Below are 9,242 nucleotides of genomic sequence, written 5' to 3'. Positions count from 1 at the left end.
TTTGAACTCAGTCCCTCTTGCTTTCACAACAAGCATCTTACCCACCAAAGCCATCTTCCTAGCCTTCTTTTATTTTTTAAAATATGATAGCATGTAAAACATCACTAAGATGTTTACACAGGGCTTGTCTCTATGACTTTTAGCATATATTAAACCCTTAACTCACTTTGTACAAAACCATCATATTCCTTTAGTCCCTTTTAATCTGGCACAGTTTGCTCATTTTATTTTTTGGTTTTGCCTTGTTTTGTGTTTGCTGTCTTATATGTATTTCAGACTTTGGAAGAATCTCCCAACGAAAGTGCCACGGATGTTTCCTTTAATTAAATGCAGCTTTCGTCATGTTTTAAAGGACAGAAGAAAAGCAACATGGTGAACTCACTGCAGCACACGCAGTGTGAGGTGTTGATTAGGCCAGCTAATGTTGACTTCCAGCTTCAGTCGCTTGGCTAAAGCAGGACCTGACAAGTTTCTTTACTTCACGTTTACTATATTTATCTTAGTGATTAATATGTGTCAGACCAATGATTTAATATGTGCGATTATTCTGGTTCTCATTACTGTTTGACCTCCTGGGCTCTGCATCTGTTGACAGTTCTCAACGCTAATGATTATTACTGTGTTTGCCAAATGCCAGTTGTCTGTTTCAATCATTTTTTACATAGATTGCCTGGATTTCTACAGTAAGAAGAGCTCCTATTTTCTTCCATTTGTTTACCTGTTCAATGATTTATATCACTGTGGACTTGTACATGCTTGCTTTACCGCATGAGTAATAATTACTCCCATTTCTTTTGCTTTTCCAATTGTCCCAGATTTTATCAAGTTTTAAAGTGTTCATTGTTTTTAAGTTATGTTCACTTGTTAGGTTTTTTTGTGTTGGGAGTAGGGGAAGTGCACATGAATACAATTGCCAGAGATGTCATTTCCCCTCCAAGGCTGGAGTGCAAGTGGTGGTATTTGTTGTGATGTGGGTGCTGGGAACTGAAACTGGGTTCCCTGCTAGAGCAGAGTTGGCTCTTAATGACTGAACAATCTTTCCAGCCCCCCACCAATATTTAAACTGACTTTCTTTTTATATGATATACACATTGTTAGTATTCAGGTACCTGTACTGGCCTGTCCTTGGGGTTCTGACAGAATATGCCCTAAGCTGCAGCCACTAAGAATGTCACCCGTGTGCATTCACTATGTTCCCTTTTAAAAGGGCTCTGCCCACCTACTACCCTCCTTTCCCTCCTCCTCCCCCTCTCTCTTTTCCTCTTCCTCCCTCTCTATCTCCCTCCCTCTCTCTCCCTCCCCCTTCTCTCTCTGGCCCTCTTTCCTCTCTCCTGCTGCCCCTGTTCCTAGAAGCTGTCTCCCGCTGCCCTTTTTATGATCCCTTTCCCTAATTTAAAAAAAAAAAACCCTGTTTGAACCCTGTTACATGGTGTCTTTCGCTTGAGCTGCTTTTCATAAATTACAACAAATATATCTATCTGGTAATATTTTTCTTTCCAGTACTACAAGGTAGTCCAAATTTATCTACAGCATCCCTCCTCCAGATAATTCTTCAAGCATCCATTTGTCTAAGGAAGGCTGGCTCCTCTCTTTCATTTGAAAAAGAAGTGCTGAAGCCAGATCTCTGTGCCAGAATATCCAGTAAATTGTTGTTTCTGTGCTCTTTCAGCACATAAGGCTAAGAAATATATGTATGGACACTCTTGTGCAGGTACACACACACACACACACACACCCTATTTCTATTTCTGTATCTGTTCATCTGCAAAGATATTAAATTTGTGAATTCATACTGACCTTACAGCTAAACATCACAGACTTTTGCTTTTCCTTACTTTAACTCCTTTTCTGGTCATCGGAAGTTTGACTGTAATTATTAGTAATTTATTTGACGTGTACATTCCTTCTTCAAAATTTTTATCTAGGCTTTTATCTAGTTTCCCTGTACTTTTAATGAACTATTTAAAAGTTCCTTGCAGGAGCTCAGTGGGTAAGCATTTGTGATACAAGCTGGATGACTGGTGTTTACATTCCTGGTACTCACATGAAAGGCAAATGCAGTAGTACTCCTCCCTCTAGGAAATGGTAAACTGAGACAAAAGAACTTCCAGAGCTTTTGAGCCAGCTACGAAGCAGTGAACAAGAGAGATGCTGTCTCAAACAAGGTGGAAGGAAATGACGGATAAATACTCAAGGATGTCTTTGACTTCCTAACTCAGGAAGTGGTATGTTCCCACTCTTTCAGGTGTATGAGCACACACAGGCACATAGGAAAATAATAGTAATAATTAAATAAAACTTCCTTTCACATTAAAGCTATGCACACTTTGTTGCTTGAACGTGTTGTAAATATTTTTCTTTGCTTTGTTTTTGCTCTACAGTAGTTAAAAATATTCTCTCTGTGGGTGTGGTAGATGTGTTAACTACCTTTAAAAACTTGCATATGCATGGTCCTGGGGATCCCGGCCAGGCTCCTCTGCATGCCAAGCAGCTGCTCTACCACAAAGCTGTATTCCAAGCCTTCTCTACTCTCCTGACTGGTGTGGCATCACAGATCCATAGCTTACACTCAAACTCATCAAAATGTATATGTTGAATATGTGCATTTAATATGTAGTAGCATATTAATAAACTTCCATTTTCTTAATTTTTTTCCTATAAAATTGGACTTACCAAAGTTTTCAACTTATTGAATTCCTTAAAACCAAGTATAAACTGTGGAAAGCCCTGTCCCTGCACACTGACAGGTTGCACCTGTGCCTCAATCAGGAGTCTTCATTGACTTGAACTGCATTCCACCATGCCTGTGAGCCCGGTGTCTCTCTTCAATTAGGAAGAAGGGTCCTCTCATAACTGGAGAAAGTATACTAAGAGAAAGCTTATCAATTGACACTAATTTATAGGAAGGGTAGTCTGAACTAGATGTCTGAACCATGAATTCATTCAAGAAAATGCTGCTTTATGTTCTTCAAATAAAGTAGCAGCTGATGGGCACACATTGTGAAAACGGTAGACTCCGCCATTCCAAATATAAGCAAAGTGATGCTACAGTAGTACACATATTACGTCATCTTAACTGGACTAAATGATCGTCATATGTGTCATGCTGGCTAGGTTTCTGCTGTGTAAATGTAGATTCCTGGGGAGACGTAAAAAATGTCTTCTACAGAGAGAGTGCCAAGAGCCCAGCAAATCCAGGCTGCCTACTGAGTGAGTTTCAAGTAGGTTCCTTATAGAGGAGTGTGATATCAGGACACCACTCCGCCATCCCTTGCTTGTTTCTATGTTTGTTTATTACACAGCAGTAGGCGGCAGGCAGAGGTAGTTTATATCTGGCTCCTCCAGAATCCTGTATCTAAGTAGCCACACCCCTTCAGAGACACAGATGTTAATAAGCTCATTACCGAGAGCTTATCACTTACACACATACAGTGTTATTTACGTTCCGGCCTTGCCTATGGGTCACAGTCTCTTGTTGGTTATGTTGATGGCTTTTGCATCCAAATAGTGACAGACAAACATGTTAAACTCTCAAGGCCAGTTTCCTACCTTCCACTCTGTCACATAGCTTTTACACTCTTTGGAGTTTGTGTGTGCAGGGTTTTTGTTTTTTTTTCCGCCTTCTAAGAAGGACTTTTTGGGGTCGGAGATGAAGACTTTAAGGCTGTTTTTGTGTGTTAAGAGGCAAGCATTGAGCTGTTGTGTCATAACAGTATAGACTGCAGCAACAACCACTTATTTCTAAAATGACACAAATGTTAGATTTGAAAAGTTTGGCATTGGTTGTTGGTTAGTGGCTCAAGTTGGTGGACCACATACATCTAAATAGTTTGCATTCATTGTGTTTGTCTTGTTGGCTATGTATACACAGTAAGCAGTGCCGAGTGTTAAGTGTCCACGGCCAGGGTGTGAGCAGATGTAGAGTCACTTGGTCTTACACTTGGTCTTAAAAAAACAATCTGAGCCGGGCGGTGGTGGCGCACGCCTTTAATCCCAGCACTCGGGAGGCAGAGGCAGGCGGATCTCTGTGAGTTCGGGGCCAGGCTGGATCGACAGCCTCCAAAACAATACAGAGAAACCCTGTCTCGTAAAACCAAAAACAAAAAACAAAAAAACAAAAAACAACAAAAAAAAGCAAATAAAAAACAATCTGTATGGTTTTTTGTCTTAATATTAATGTACTCATATGTGTCTGCTGTAGAGAGTTGTCAATAAAGTTGACCAGGGCTTCTATTTGCATTAATGTATCTAGAGTTCTCACTTGGGGACAGAATAAAATGAATGTGCATTCCTCCTAAGATAGGCTTCTTGGAAGTGGTTCTTAGATGATGAAAGATAATAAGAAATTGGCTGATGGTGTGGAAAAGTTCAGCTGGCTGAAAAGGCAGCCAATAGTGCACCTTCTAGTACAGTCATATAGAAGGCATGGACACAATGCATTCTGAGAGATCAATCTGCCATGTAGGGAGACAGAAAGCCCTGTGTGAAAAACAATATTTTGTTTGCTCATGCATTTCCCCATACCTGTAACACTCCATTGTGGCTTTCAGAGGTAGCCACCCCATATTGTGTAAACTAATGCTTGCAGCATTTGCCTGTGTTGACAAATGTCTAAGTTCATCTGTCCCAAATAGTGGCATTTATGGGCTACATGTTTGTCTATAGGCATGGCTTTTGATGTAGGGTGCAATCGAGTGCTCCAAGTATGTCCTGAGATGCTGAGGTTGGGGTGCTGGGGGTGTGGCCTCTGACCTGGGGAGCAAGTTCCTAAGATCAAGCCCCCTTTCAGATGGTGATTATTTCGGAAGTGTGAATTTCCCAGACAGATGTAAAAGGGGAACTTTCTTGTAAATGAACATGGCGCAACAGCCCAGAGAATGACTCCGTCAACTCCAGTTTGCTCCATGGTTCCTAGAAGAGTGGTGGGTGACACTGGACAAATGCCATTCCTTGTTTGTATATTTTTTTCTCAATAACTGGCAGTAGGTAAGAAAGGGGTACCCAGCAAACAGAGACTAACTAAAGATTAGCATCTCTCCATGGAGAGATGCCCTTGCTTAAAGAGAGCATGCCCCTGCGTCCCAGAGGAAGGGTTAAGTCTTAGTGTCCATATCCATCAGCTTAATGTGCCATTTTATTTACATTCTTGTCTTGGCTATGGGCCAAGGTGTCTTGTTGGTCATCCTGACCCAAAAGGATGATGGTCATGTCCAATGTAGGTCGCATTTCCCACAACTTCTAAATTTCTAACAGCAAGATTTTTGTTTATTTTTTCATTACCAATTGTTCAATTGTTAATAAACACAAACGTGTTAAATGAGAAATACATTTAAAGGTATTTATTGATTATATGTTCTTATTGGTGATCAGTTTATTTAGTCCTACTGCTTAGAATTTTTGAAGTAGCTTACTGACCATCAGTTGTTATTTTAGTTATTCAGAGCCTATCATAAGTGTGATATTTTAATGCAATAATTATCACCTAGTCCTTTTCAATTAAAAGTTTTAGTCTCTCAATGTCGTTCAGGAAAAGCTTGCTGGAAAAAATGGGAGTGTAAAAACATTGCTTTCAGTCAGACTTCATGTAATTCTAACATCCCAATTAATGCTCACTTTTAATGGCTGATTGTGGATATGCATAAATCAACATTAAACAACTTATAATTAATTAGTATTGTCATTTAAAATTAATATCATAAACTGCTGGTTCAAGTAGTCCTATGCATTGGCAGGATGACAGACATCAATGTTCTGCTGGGGAGAGAGGGAAAGACCTAGGGATGCTGAAAATAACCTATGTTGAACAGGATCGTTTTAGCAAACCTTTGAAAAGATCACCCTTGAACAGCAGGAAGCACCAGAACTCAGGCTTACCACTTTCAACATTTTTGATAGGACAAAAAAATTGTTAGAACAAACCAGGAAGTCTCTGCAAAATCGGGCACAGATGAGGGAGAGTTGCATTTTGAGATACTGTATTTTTCTCTTTTTGTGAGAATCAGAGGGAGGTGGCTGCTCAGAGAACATGTGTGTTTGAAAACCTTTCCAGTACTCATTTCCTAAGTCTGGAGGGTAGAGTGGGTTTAGGGACTGCGTAGTTGAAATAAAGATCTGAGTCAAGACAAAGAGTTTTGGCCCAGAAATGGAAAGTGAAAATAATTTTTCAAGGAAAAAAAAAAACCAAAAACAAACCCAAACCTAGAAACTCCTCTGGGACATGGAGACCAGGAAGATAGGGTTCTGCAACACGGGATGGAGATGGTGATGTCTTGTTTCTTGGACAACAAGTTCTTTTCTCTTCCTAGCTTCTCCTGTCAAGAGCCCAGAGACAAGGGAGATGTTTTGGCACAACTGAAAGCAGAAAAATTTCTTCCCAGTACAGGTTGGCAACAGATGGAAACTTCTGAGCCCACAGCAACTCTAACATTGATTCAGACAGAATGATGGTAACCAGTGTGGACCAACAACCAGATAGGCAACCACGTGAAATCACAATTGGCCTGGAGCAAGCATTGGGTAGGGAATGGAGCTGCCAATAAATGACTGAGACTCTCTCTTGGCTGGCAGGTAAAGGGTTGTGACACAGAATTTTAGGAGGCTTCAATAAAATAAATCCTATTTTTATAAACTTGATAGAGGTGAACAGAAATACTGATGATATCATTTATTTGTGATTTTAAAAATAAAACCATTTACTAAAATGCCTTGATTTTATAAAAAAAAGAAATTAAAAGGTAAGATTCTGGGGAATTCCACTTTTATCAGGCAATTACTGAAGCTCTTCGATGTTGTGTCTCTCAAAATCCAAGCTGGAATTAAGAGTAAGGGACAGGGGAATTCTGTCTGGAGAGTCCACAGGAGACATGATGGAGGATGTGCTAATGTATGAGGGTTTCGGATGTGGGTGCTGATGTACGTGTGTGGCGTATGTGGAGGTCAGGGGATTACCTCTGGCATTGCTCATCAGGAGCCTATCTTTTGAGGCAGAGTCTCTCACTGACCTGGAACTCCGTGTCAGTCAGGCTAGCTAGCCCGTAAGCTTCCAGTGAGTCACCTGTCTTCACCTCCTGTCTCAGCTCCCATTTTGCCATCCCCTACTGGGGATACAAGGGCACACCACCACACCCAGCTTTGTGCGTGTTTTCTGGGAAACTGGAACTCAGGAATTTCTGCTCAAGAGGCAACTCCATTGTTGACCAAATGTCTTCCCAGTCAGGAGTAAACTTCACAAACAAAAATATGTTAATATCACATAGGAAGAGCTGTTAAGACTTTTTTTTTTTTTTTTTTTTTGCGGGGCTGTGGAGATAACTCAGTGAGTAACAGCTATTGCTATGCAAGCATGAGGACCTGAATTCAAAACCCACTTAAAAGCTAGGCTATGACCACAAGGCTGGTCACCCCCACTCTTAGAAACTCACCGGCCAGCCAGCCTACCCAAAAGGGTGAGCTCAGGGTTAAGGGAGAGATCCTGTTTCAAGGGCATATGGTAGAAAATAATCCTCCTCTGTCCTCCACACAAGTGCTTGCACATGTACACACACACACACACACACACACACACACACACACACACACACGCACGCACGCACACGCACGCACACACACACATACACACGAATGTTTTGAATAAGAGTCTCTGTTAGACCTTGGGCATACCCTTATGTTTTACTGAAGATTCTGCCTTTTATAAATTACCTTTTGGAATTCAGAAACAATATCTTGAATTACATTTGAATCTAAGCAAAACTTAAAAAAACTCTTCCAAGGGGCTGAAGACATGGCTCGGCAGTTAGGAGCACTGGCTACTCTCCCAGAGGATCCTGATTCGATTCCCAGCACCCACATGCTCGTTCACAACCGTCCATAGCTCCAGTTTCAGGGAAGCCAGCGTCTTTCTGTCTTACATCTGGTACAAAACATGCATGCAGGCCAAACATGTCTGTGTGCACTCATATACATATGGAAAACATTTATTACAAAGATTGGATCACAAGATTAGATATCGAGAAGATCAGTGCTTCTCCACCTGCAAGTTGGGAAAAAACAGCATAGTTCGCAGCCAAACTCAAAATCTGAGGACTATGGAAGTGATGATTTGAGACCCAGTCCAAGCCTAAAGGCCTGATATTCCAAAACACAAAGTCCAAGGGCAGAGAAGATGGACTTGGGAAGAAACTTGACCTCTCCCTCTTTTCAGCTCTGCTCTTGCTCACAAGGGACTGAATGATGTCCATCCACGTTGGTGAGGTCTTTCTCACTCACTCTTGCTCAACACTGCAATGGTTTTGTCAATCAAGTTGACACATAAATTACCCATCACTGTAGGTAAACAAAGTTCTATGGTCATCTTGAAAAACAGCAACAAGCATGATCACAGTCCCTGGTGCCTGCTTAGAGTTTTGCTGGTATTAAAATGTCCTTCAAATTATGGATGTTATTTGATATCCAATCACATATCATTTTCCTAAGCTCAGCAACACTGGTTAACTCTCCCATACCTGATTTTTAACTGAAGTGCAGCTTGAATAGAATTATGTTCAGTTCAAATGTTATTTTACAGATATTTTCAAATTACCTATTTAGTTGTAGGTAACTGTATAATCACCAAGCGTACAAATTGACCCTTAGAGAAATTCACCAAAAGTAAGTCAGCCAACAGTAGTCCCACACTTTCCTTGAGCAAAATCAGGTTTTACGTATAAGATTGGCTAAATAAAAAATGTTAAACCCACTGCATGATTGATTTTTTTCAGTATTCATCTGGAATCTCCTTTCATAAAAAAAGCTTTTCATTTCAGCATCTATTGTTAGATGAATAACCAACAATGAAACACCCCGTCTTTCTATTGTTTAATGCAGTTGTGGTTTATGTCCAAACCTAAAAACTTACACTCTTGGACTCTTGATTCAATGGAGACTGATATCCCTGGGTTATTTTTCAATATCATAAAACTGACTTGTTTGGAAGAAGTCTTGTGCAAACTCTGTCTGCATCCTCTGTATATTATTACTGAGGTCATACACACCCAACATCAGTGCTCCTGGCTGGAGGCCACTGCGTGATTTTGGTCAGGACGGCAGGCTTTGGAGACTCCTTACATTCTCTTTTTTTAACAGTAAATGATATGGAACCAACTGTTCTCCTGGCCTTATTTTCCAGGAAAACCAAAATTTGTATTAATTTTTACCTGTAGACAATTAGACAATAGACAACATTGCTTGTATATTTGTTGGATGAA

The sequence above is a fragment of the Mesocricetus auratus genome, unplaced genomic scaffold (assembly GCF_017639785.1).
Source record: "Mesocricetus auratus isolate SY011 unplaced genomic scaffold, BCM_Maur_2.0 Super-Scaffold_100018, whole genome shotgun sequence".
In the NCBI taxonomy this organism is placed as follows: domain Eukaryota; kingdom Metazoa; phylum Chordata; class Mammalia; order Rodentia; family Cricetidae; genus Mesocricetus; species Mesocricetus auratus.
Note: the sequence above shows the minus strand (reverse complement) of the source record.